Raw genomic sequence first — 12,092 nt, forward strand, 5'->3', positions numbered from 1 at the left:
CAATAACACATCTCATAAAGACAATCACAATAACACATCTGATAAAGACAATCACAGAACACATCTGATAAAGACAATCACAATAACACATCTCATAAAGACAATCACAATAACACATCTGATAAAGACAATCACAATAACACATCTGATAAAGACAATCACAATAACACATCTGATAAAGACAATCACAATAACACATCTGATAAAGACAATCACAATAACACATCTCATAAAGACAATCACAATAACACATCTGATAAAGACAATCACAATAACACATCTGATAAAGACAATCACAATAACACATCTCATAAAGACAATCACAATAACACATCTGATAAAGACAATCACAATAACACATCTGATAAAGACAATCACAATAACACATCTCATAAAGACAATCACAATAACACATCTGATAAAGACAATCACAGAACACATCTCATAAACACAATCACAATAACACATCTCATAAAGACAATCACAGAACACATCTCATAAAGACAATCACAATAACACATCTGATAAAGACAATCACAATAACACATCTCATAAAGACAATCACAATAACACATCTGATAAAGACAATCACAATAACACATCTGATAAAGACAATCACAATAACACATCTCATAAAGACAATCACAATAACACATCTGATAAAGACAATCACAATAACACATCTGATAAAGACAATCACAATAACACATCTGATAAAGACAATCACAATAACACATCTGATAAAGACAATCACAATAACACATCTCATAAAGACAATCACACAACACATCTCATAAAGACAATCACAATAACACATCTGATAAAGACAATCACAGAACACATCTCATAAAGACAATCACAATAACACATCTCATAAAGACAATCACAATAACACATCTCATAAAGACAATCACAATAACACATCTGATAAAGACAATCACAATAACACATCTGATAAAGACAATCACAATAACACATCTGATGAAGACAATCACAGAACACATCTCATAAAGACAATCACAATAACACATCTGATAAAGACAATCACAATAACACATCTCATAAAGACAATCACAATAACACATCTGATAAAGACAATCACAATAACACATCTCATAAAGACAATCACAATAACACATCTGATAAAGACAATCACAATAACACATCTCATAAAGACAATCACAATAACACATCTGATAAAGACAATCACAATAACACATCTCATAAAGACAATCACAATAACACATCTGATAAAGACAATCACAATAACACATCTGATAAAGACAATCACAATAACACATCTGATAAAGACAATCACAATAACACATCTGATAAAGACAATCACAATAACACATCTCATAAAGACAATCACAATAACACATCTCATAAAGACAATCACAATAACACATCTGATAAAGACAATCACAATAACACATCTGATAAAGACAATCACAATAACACATCTCATAAAGACAATCACAATAACACATCTCATAAAGACAATCACAATAACACATCTGATAAAGACAATCACAATAACACATCTCATAAAGACAATCACAATAACACATCTGATAAAGACAATCACAATAACACATCTCATAAAGACAATCACAATAACACATCTGATAAAGACAATCACAATAACACATCTGATAAAGACAATCACAATAACACATCTGATAAAGACAATCACAATAACACATCTGATAAAGACAATCACAATAACACATCTGATAAAGACAATCACAGAACGTTGCCTCACCTCTCAACGAGCGACTGTATCCGCAGGAACCTGAACAACAGACGAATGTACTTGGGAACACAAACATAGTGCAACAGACCAAAACATCATTCATTCATTCATCTTCAACCGCTTATCCCGGGGTCGGGGTCGCGGGGGTGCTGGAGCCGATCCCAGCTGACATCGGGGGGCGTGAGGCGGGTCCACCCTGGACAGGACGCCAGTCTATCACAGGACACATAGAGACGAACAGAGACAGACAACCATTCACACCTACGGGTGATTTAGAGTCATCAATGAACCCAACACCTGCACGTCTTTGGACTGTGGGAGGAAACCGGAGAACCCGGAGAACACCCACGCAGACACGGGGGGGACACGCTCCACACAGAAGGGACTCAAACCAGGAACCCGGAGAAAACCCACGCAGACACGCGGACAACATGCAAACTCCACACAGAAGGGACTCAAACCAGGAACCCACGCAGACACGGGGACAACATGCAAACTCCACACAGAAGGGATTCAAACCAGGAACCCACGCAGACACGGGGACAACATGCTAACTCCGCACAGAAAGGCCGAGGTCGGGATGCGAACCTGTGACCTTCTTGCTGAAGGGAAACAGAACCTTTGTATTGTCAGCCCCATGTCTGAACCATGTTTCTCAGTTCTTACACGTGTTATAGTTATGTTAAGTTAGTTACATGTGTCAGGCGTCTTCTGCAGTTACTCAGGTGGTATGAACTTTCTGAAACGCTCCAGGGGAGAAAGAGGATTGTCTGGAGCGATGCCACTTGGTCCTTTGAATGTGCATTTGAATTTCAGGGACATCAAAAGATTTCTTTCTCTAAGAAAACTGTTTTTTCCATCCACAGTTGTGTTTGTTGTGCCACTTCATCTTCATCACTTGATTCACTAGAGTCTGAATCGCCCGACTCGTCCCTCTCCATTTCTTTTGTGTTGGGAGTGGAATCAGGGTCCTGATCCGAGCTCTCGTCGTCACAGCCTTCAAATCCACTGTCATCTCCCTGATAACACACACTACACATGATCTCAACAGTGTGGTGCTTATTATCAGTCATACTACAAATCAATTAAACAATGAGCCGTCTACATTCAGATGGGACCAACATAACAACTATAATAATAATAATAATAATCATCTTTAATATATAAAGTTATGAACTGTGTTTATTATAATAATAATCATCTTTAATATATAAAGTTATGAACTGTGTTTATTATAATAATCATCTTTAATATATAAAGTTATGAACTGTGTTTATTATAATAATAATCATCTTTAATATATAAAGTTATGAACTGTGTTTATTATAATAATCATCTTTAATATATAAAGTTATGAACTGTGTTTATTATAATAATAATCATCTTTAATATATAAAGTTATGAACTGTGTTTATAATAATAATAATCATCTTTAATATATAAAGTTATGAACTGTGTTTATAATAATAATCATCTTTAATATATAAAGTTATGAACTGTGTTTATTATAATAATCATCTTTAATATATAAAGTTATGAACTGTGTTTATTATAATAATCATCTTTAATATATAAAGTTATGAACTGTGTTTATTATAATAATCATCTTTAATATATAAAGTTATGAACTGTGTTTATAATAATAATCATCTTTAATATATAAAGTTATGAACTGTGTTTATAATAATAATCATCTTTAATATATAAAGTTATGAACTGTGTTTATTATAATAATCATCTTTAATATATAAAGTTATGAACTGTGTTTATTATAATAATAATCATCTTTAATATATAAAGTTATGAACTGTGTTTATTATAATAATCATCTTTAATATATAAAGTTATGAACTGTGTTTATTATAATAATCATCTTTAATATATAAAGTTATGAACTGTGTTTATTATAATAATAATCATCTTTAATATATAAAGTTATGAACTGTGTTTATTATAATAATCATCTTTAATATATAAAGTTATGAACTGTGTTTATTATAATAATCATCTTTAATATATAAAGTTATGAACTGTGTTTATAATAATAATAATCATCTTTAATATATAAAGTTATGAACTGTGTTTATTATAATAATAATCATCTTTAATATATAAAGTTATGAACTGTGTTTATAATAATAATCATCTTTAATATATAAAGTTATGAACTGTGTTTATTATAATAATCATCTTTAATATATAAAGTTATGAACTGTGTTTATAATAATAATCATCTTTAATATATAAAGTTATGAACTGTGTTTATAATAATAATCATCTTTAATATATAAAGTTATGAACTGTGTTTATAATAATAATCATCTTTAATATATAAAGTTATGAACTGTGTTTATTATAATAATCATCTTTAATATATAAAGTTATGAACTGTGTTTATAATAATAATAATCATCTTTAATATATAAAGTTATGAACTGTGTTTATTATAATAATCATCTTTAATATATAAAGTTATGAACTGTGTTTATTATAATAATCATCTTTAATATATAAAGTTATGAACTGTGTTTATTATAATAATCATCTTTAATATATAAAGTTATGAACTGTGTTTATTATAATAATCATCTTTAATATATAAAGTTATGAACTGTGTTTATAATAATAATCATCTTTAATATATAAAGTTATGAACTGTGTTTATAATAATAATCATCTTTAATATATAAAGTTATGAACTGTGTTTATTATAATAATCATCTTTAATATATAAAGTTATGAACTGTGTTTATAATAATAATAATCTTTAATATATAAAGTTATGAACTGTGTTTATTATAATAATCATCATCTTTAATATATAAAGTTATGAACTGTGTTTATAATAATAATCATCTTTAATATATAAAGTTATGAACTGTGTTTATTATAATAATCATCTTTAATATATAAAGTTATGAACTGTGTTTATTATAATAATCATCTTTAATATATAAAGTTATGAACTGTGTTTATAATAATAATCATCTTTAATATATAAAGTTATGAACTGTGTTTATAATAATAATCATCTTTAATATATAAAGTTATGAACTGTGTTTATTATAATAATCATCTTTAATATATAAAGTTATGAACTGTGTTTATTATAATAATCATCTTTAATATATAAAGTTATGAACTGTGTTTATTATAATAATCATCTTTAATATATAAAGTTATGAACTGTGTTTATAATAATAATCATCTTTAATATATAAAGTTATGAACTGTGTTTATAATAATAATAATCATCTTTAATATATAAAGTTATGAACTGTGTTTATTATAATAATCATCTTTAATATATAAAGTTATGAACTGTGTTTATTATAATAATCATCTTTAATATATAAAGTTATGAACTGTGTTTATAATAATAATCATCTTTAATATATAAAGTTATGAACTGTGTTTATTATAATAATAATCATCTTTAATATATAAAGTTATGAACTGTGTTTATTATAATAATCATCTTTAATATATAAAGTTATGAACTGTGTTTATAATAATAATAATCATCTTTAATATATAAAGTTATGAACTGTGTTTATTATAATAATCATCTTTAATATATAAAGTTATGAACTGTGTTTATTATAATAATCATCTTTAATATATAAAGTTATGAACTGTGTTTATTATAATAATAATCATCTTTAATATATAAAGTTATGAACTGTGTTTATAATAATAATCATCTTTAATATATAAAGTTATGAACTGTGTTTATAATAATAATCATCTTTAATATATAAAGTTATGAACTGTGTTTATAATAATAATCATCTTTAATATATAAAGTTATGAACTGTGTTTATAATAATAATCATCTTTAATATATAAAGTTATGAACTGTGTTTATAATAATAATCATCTTTAATATATAAAGTTATGAACTGTGTTTATTATAATAATAATCATCTTTAATATATAAAGTTATGAACTGTGTTTATTATAATAATAATCATCTTTAATATATAAAGTTATGAACTGTGTTTATTATAATAATAATCATCTTTAATATATAAAGTTATGAACTGTGTTTATTATAATAATCATCTTTAATATATAAAGTTATGAACTGTGTTTATTATAATAATCATCTTTAATATATAAAGTTATGAACTGTGTTTATTATAATAATCATCTTTAATATATAAAGTTATGAACTGTGTTTATAATAATAATCATCTTTAATATATAAAGTTATGAACTGTGTTTATTATAATAATAATCATCTTTAATATATAAAGTTATGAACTGTGTTTATAATAATAATCATCTTTAATATATAAAGTTATGAACTGTGTTTATTATAATAATCATCTTTAATATATAAAGTTATGAACTGTGTTTATTATTATAATAATCATCTTTAATATATAAAGTTATGAACTGTGTTTATTATAATAATCATCTTTAATATATAAAGTTATGAACTGTGTTTATTATAATAATCATCTTTAATATATAAAGTTATGAACTGTGTTTATTATAATAATCATCTTTAATATATAAAGTTATGAACTGTGTTTATTATAATAATAATCATCTTTAATATATAAAGTTATGAACTGTGTTTTATAATAATAATAATCATCTTTAATATATAAAGTTATGAACTGTGTTTATTAATAATAATCATCTTTAATATATAAAGTTATGAACTGTGTTTATTATAATAATCATCTTTAATATATAAAGTTATGAACTGTGTTTATTATAATAATCATCTTTAATATATAAAGTTATGAACTGTGTTTATTATAATAATCATCTTTAATATATAAAGTTATGAACTGTGTTTATTATAATAATCATCTTTAATATATAAAGTTATGAACTGTGTTTATTATAATAATCATCTTTAATATATAAAGTTATGAACTGTGTTTATTATAATAATCATCTTTAATATATAAAGTTATGAACTGTGTTTATTATAATAATCATCTTTAATATATAAAGTTATGAACTGTGTTTATTATAATAATCATCTTTAATATATAAAGTTATGAACTGTGTTTATAATAATAATCATCTTTAATATATAAAGTTATGAACTGTGTTTATAATAATAATCATCTTTAATATATAAAGTTATGAACTGTGTTTATTATAATAATCATCTTTAATATATAAAGTTATGAACTGTGTTTATTATAATAATCATCTTTAATATATAAAGTTATGAACTGTGTTTATTATAATAATCATCTTTAATATATAAAGTTATGAACTGTGTTTATTATAATAATCATCTTTAATATATAAAGTTATGAACTGTGTTTATAATAATAATCATCTTTAATATATAAAGTTATGAACTGTGTTTATTATAATAATCATCTTTAATATATAAAGTTATGAACTGTGTTTATTATAATAATCATCTTTAATATATAAAGTTATGAACTGTGTTTATTATAATAATCATCTTTAATATATAAAGTTATGAACTGTGTTTATTATAATAATCATCTTTAATATATAAAGTTATGAACTGTGTTTATAATAATAATCATCTTTAATATATAAAGTTATGAACTGTGTTTATTATAATAATCATCTTTAATATATAAAGTTATGAACTGTGTTTATTATAATAATCATCTTTAATATATAAAGTTATGAACTGTGTTTATAATAATAATCATCTTTAATATATAAAGTTATGAACTGTGTTTATTATAATAATCATCTTTAATATATAAAGTTATGAACTGTGTTTATTATAATAATCATCTTTAATATATAAAGTTATGAACTGTGTTTATAATAATAATCATCTTTAATATATAAAGTTATGAACTGTGTTTATTATAATAATAATCATCTTTAATATATAAAGTTATGAACTGTGTTTATTATAATAATCATCATCTTTAATATATAAAGTTATGAACTGTGTTTATAATAATAATCATCTTTAATATATAAAGTTATGAACTGTGTTTATTATAATAATCATCTTTAATATATAAAGTTATGAACTGTGTTTATTATAATAATAATCATCTTTAATATATAAAGTTATGAACTGTGTTTATTATAATAATAATCATCTTTAATATATAAAGTTATGAACTGTGTTTATTATAATAATAATCATCTTTAATATATAAAGTTATGAACTGTGTTTATTATAATAATCATCTTTAATATATAAAGTTATGAACTGTGTTTATTATAATAATAATCATCTTTAATATATAAAGTTATGAACTGTGTTTATTATAATAATCATCTTTAATATATAAAGTTATGAACTGTGTTTATAATAATAATCATCTTTAATATATAAAGTTATGAACTGTGTTTATTATAATAATCATCTTTAATATATAAAGTTATGAACTGTGTTTATTATAATAATCATCTTTAATATATAAAGTTATGAACTGTGTTTATTATAATAATCATCTTTAATATATAAAGTTATGAACTGTGTTTATTATAATAATCATCTTTAATATATAAAGTTATGAACTGTGTTTATTATAATAATAATCATCTTTAATATATAAAGTTATGAACTGTGTTTATAATAATAATCATCTTTAATATATAAAGTTATGAACTGTGTTTATTATAATAATCATCTTTAATATATAAAGTTATGAACTGTGTTTATTATAATAATCATCTTTAATATATAAAGTTATGAACTGTGTTTATAATAATAATCATCTTTAATATATAAAGTTATGAACTGTGTTTATTATAATAATCATCTTTAATATATAAAGTTATGAACTGTGTTTATTATAATAATAATCATCTTTAATATATAAAGTTATGAACTGTGTTTATTATAATAATCATCTTTAATATATAAAGTTATGAACTGTGTTTATTATAATAATCATCTTTAATATATAAAGTTATGAACTGTGTTTATTATAATAATCATCTTTAATATATAAAGTTATGAACTGTGTTTATAATAATAATCATCTTTAATATATAAAGTTATGAACTGTGTTTATTATAATAATCATCTTTAATATATAAAGTTATGAACTGTGTTTATTATAATAATCATCTTTAATATATAAAGTTATGAACTGTGTTTATTATAATAATCATCTTTAATATATAAAGTTATGAACTGTGTTTATAATAATAATCATCTTTAATATATAAAGTTATGAACTGTGTTTATTATAATAATCATCTTTAATATATAAAGTTATGAACTGTGTTTATAATAATAATCATCTTTAATATATAAAGTTATGAACTGTGTTTATTATAATAATCATCTTTAATATATAAAGTTATGAACTGTGTTTATTATAATAATAATCATCTTTAATATATAAAGTTATGAACTGTGTTTATTATAATAATCATCTTTAATATATAAAGTTATGAACTGTGTTTATTATAATAATCATCTTTAATATATAAAGTTATGAACTGTGTTTATTATAATAATCATCTTTAATATATAAAGTTATGAACTGTGTTTATTATAATAATCATCTTTAATATATAAAGTTATGAACTGTGTTTATTATAATAATCATCTTTAATATATAAAGTTATGAACTGTGTTTATAATAATAATCATCTTTAATATATAAAGTTATGAACTGTGTTTATTATAATAATCATCTTTAATATATAAAGTTATGAACTGTGTTTATTATAATAATCATCTTTAATATATAAAGTTATGAACTGTGTTTATTATAATAATCATCTTTAATATATAAAGTTATGAACTGTGTTTATTATTATAATAATCATCTTTAATATATAAAGTTATGAACTGTGTTTATTATAATAATCATCTTTAATATATAAAGTTATGAACTGTGTTTATAATAATAATCATCTTTAATATATAAAGTTATGAACTGTGTTTATAATAATAATCATCTTTAATATATAAAGTTATGAACTGTGTTTATTATAATAATCATCTTTAATATATAAAGTTATGAACTGTGTTTATAATAATAATCATCTTTAATATATAAAGTTATGAACTGTGTTTATAATAATAATCATCTTTAATATATAAAGTTATGAACTGTGTTTATTATAATAATCATCTTTAATATATAAAGTTATGAACTGTGTTTATTATAATAATCATCTTTAATATATAAAGTTATGAACTGTGTTTATTATAATAATAATCATCTTTAATATATAAAGTTATGAACTGTGTTTATAATAATAATCATCTTTAATATATAAAGTTATGAACTGTGTTTATTATAATAATAATCATCTTTAATATATAAAGTTATGAACTGTGTTTATAATAATAATCATCTTTAATATATAAAGTTATGAACTGTGTTTATAATAATAATCATCTTTAATATATAAAGTTATGAACTGTGTTTATAATAATAATCATCTTTAATATATAAAGTTATGAACTGTGTTTATTATAATAATAATCATCTTTAATATATAAAGTTATGAACTGTGTTTATTATAATAATCATCTTTAATATATAAAGTTATGAACTGTGTTTATTATAATAATCATCTTTAATATATAAAGTTATGAACTGTGTTTATAATAATAATCATCTTTAATATATAAAGTTATGAACTGTGTTTATTATAATAATCATCTTTAATATATAAAGTTATGAACTGTGTTTATTATAATAATCATCTTTAATATATAAAGTTATGAACTGTGTTTATTATAATAATAATCATCTTTAATATATAAAGTTATGAACTGTGTTTATTATAATAATAATCATCTTTAATATATAAAGTTATGAACTGTGTTTATTATAATAATCATCTTTAATATATAAAGTTATGAACTGTGTTTATAATAATAATCATCTTTAATATATAAAGTTATGAACTGTGTTTATTATAATAATAATCATCTTTAATATATAAAGTTATGAACTGTGTTTATTATAATAATAATCATCTTTAATATATAAAGTTATGAACTGTGTTTATTATAATAATCATCTTTAATATATAAAGTTATGAACTGTGTTTATTATAATAATCATCTTTAATATATAAAGTTATGAACTGTGTTTATTATAATAATCATCTTTAATATATAAAGTTATGAACTGTGTTTATAATAATAATCATCTTTAATATATAAAGTTATGAACTGTGTTTATTATAATAATCATCTTTAATATATAAAGTTATGAACTGTGTTTATAATAATAATCATCTTTAATATATAAAGTTATGAACTGTGTTTATAATAATAATCATCTTTAATATATAAAGTTATGAACTGTGTTTATAATAATAATCATCTTTAATATATAAAGTTATGAACTGTGTTTATTATAATAATCATCTTTAATATATAAAGTTATGAACTGTGTTTATTATAATAATCATCTTTAATATATAAAGTTATGAACTGTGTTTATTATAATAATCATCTTTAATATATAAAGTTATGAACTGTGTTTATAATAATAATCATCTTTAATATATAAAGTTATGAACTGTGTTTATAATAATAATCATCTTTAATATATAAAGTTATGAACTGTGTTTATTATAATAATCATCTTTAATATATAAAGTTATGAACTGTGTTTATAATAATAATCATCTTTAATATATAAAGTTATGAACTGTGTTTATTATAATAATCATCTTTAATATATAAAGTTATGAACTGTGTTTATTATAATAATAATCATCTTTAATATATAAAGTTATGAACTGTGTTTATTATAATAATCATCTTTAATATATAAAGTTATGAACTGTGTTTATTATAATAATCATCTTTAATATATAAAGTTATGAACTGTGTTTATTATAATAATCATCTTTAATATATAAAGTTATGAACTGTGTTTATAATAATAATCATCTTTAATATATAAAGTTATGAACTGTGTTTATTATAATAATCATCTTTAATATATAAAGTTATGAACTGTGTTTATAATAATAATCATCTTTAATATATAAAGTTATGAACTGTGTTTATAATAATAATCATCTTTAATATATAAAGTTATGAACTGTGTTTATTATAATAATCATCTTTAATATATAAAGTTATGAACTGTGTTTATTATAATAATCATCTTTAATATATAAAGTTATGAACTGTGTTTATTATAATAATCATCTTTAATATATAAAGTTATGAACTGTGTTTATTATAATAATCATCTTTAATATATAAAGTTATGAACTGTGTTTATTATAATAATCATCTTTAATATATAAAGTTATGAACTGTGTTTATTATAATAATCATCTTTAATATATAAAGTTATGAACTGTGTTTATAATAATAATCATCTTTAATATATAAAGTTATGAACTGTGTTTATAATAATAATAA

Source organism: Echiichthys vipera (genome assembly GCF_963691815.1).
Source record: "Echiichthys vipera genome assembly, chromosome: 22".
In the NCBI taxonomy this organism is placed as follows: Eukaryota; Metazoa; Chordata; class Actinopteri; order Perciformes; family Trachinidae; genus Echiichthys; species Echiichthys vipera.